Source organism: Myodes glareolus, chromosome 23 (assembly GCF_982192425.1).
Source record: "Myodes glareolus chromosome 23, mMyoGla1.1, whole genome shotgun sequence".
Classification (NCBI taxonomy): Eukaryota; Metazoa; Chordata; class Mammalia; order Rodentia; family Cricetidae; genus Myodes; species Myodes glareolus.
In genome coordinates, this window is record NC_142048.1 from 11,654,698 (window position 1) to 11,656,088 (window position 1,391).

Below are 1,391 nucleotides of genomic sequence, written 5' to 3' on the forward strand. Positions count from 1 at the left end.
ATCTTAATATCTATACTAGTCCAGATACCCACTAAATGGTGAAAAATAATGGTGAAACAAAGATTTGCCCTGATGATAGATTCTTGAGACTTAAAAAAATACTAAGCAGATACTTTTTAATGTTATGCAGGTTTACTCAAAATGCAGTGGTAGAAAATTAATTTTACCAGACTCATTAAAGTAGAACAAAAAAAGAATACTCCATTTACTTTTTTAAAATTAGAAATATAGTGTTGTATGAAAGGAGACAATGTTAGCACTACCCTTGACAAGGATAGAAGAGGCCCTTGGGCCTAACAATCCACATAAGGTTAAGGCATTGCCAACTACTTTGAGAAATCTAACCACTGTTTTTAAGCTAACTGCACTGACAAAAACACAAGCACCTAATAAACCAACACCAGCATAACCCAAAGAATGAAAATACACAAACACTACTACTAAAAATTAATGGAATTAACAACCACTGGTCATTAATATCAATTAATATCAATGGACTCAATTCATGTATAAAAAGACACAGGCAAAAAGAATAGGTACAAAAACAGGATCCAGCCTTCTGTTGTATGCAAAAAAACACACCTCAACCTCAAAGACAGACACTACCTCAGAGCCAACAGTTGGTAAAAGGTTTTCCAATTAAATGGACCTAAGAAACATGAGGGTGTAGCTATCCTAATATCTAACAAAATTGATTTCAAACTAAATTAGTCAGAAGAGATGGAGAAGAACACTATATACTCATAACAGAAACAATTTATCAAAATGTAGTATCAATCCTGGACATCTAAGCCCCTAATACAAGAGCACGCACATACGTAAAAGAAACATTACTGTAATTAAATTGCACATCAAACACCACAAACTAATAGTAGAATACTTCAACATTCACTCTCGCCAATGGACAGGTCAACCAGACAGAAACTTAACAGAGAAAAAAGAGAACTAGCAGATGTCATGAATCAACATGAACTTAACAGACATCTATAGATCATTCCACCCAAACACAAAAGAATACACCTTCTACCCAGCACCACATGAAACCTTCTGTAAATTGATTACATGCTCAGTAACAAACCAAACCTCCACAGATACAAAAAAAAAAAAATGGAGTAACTCTGTGTCTTATTAGATCACTAGGGATTAAAGTTAGAATTTAACAACAATACTACTCTCAGAAAGCATATAAATTTATGGAAATCAAACAGTGAACTACTTAATTACTCCTGGATCAAGGAAGAAATAAAGAATGAAATTAAAGACTTCCTTGAATTCAACAAAAATGAAGGCACACATATCCAAACTTATGGGACACTATGAAAGCAATGTTAAGAGGAAAGTTCATAGCACTAAATGCCCACATAAAGAAAACAGAGAAAGCTCACATTAGT

General features: G+C 33.5%; 1 non-coding gene across 1 annotated transcript; it reads left to right on the forward strand.

Annotated features, from left to right (window-relative positions):
- Positions 1-230: 230 nt before the first annotated feature.
- LOC125393408 (U6atac minor spliceosomal RNA) lies at positions 231-356 on the forward strand. Its single transcript, XR_007229803.3, has one exon. It is a non-coding gene; the product is annotated as a U6atac minor spliceosomal RNA (small nuclear RNA).
- Positions 357-1,391: the final 1,035 nt, after the last annotated feature.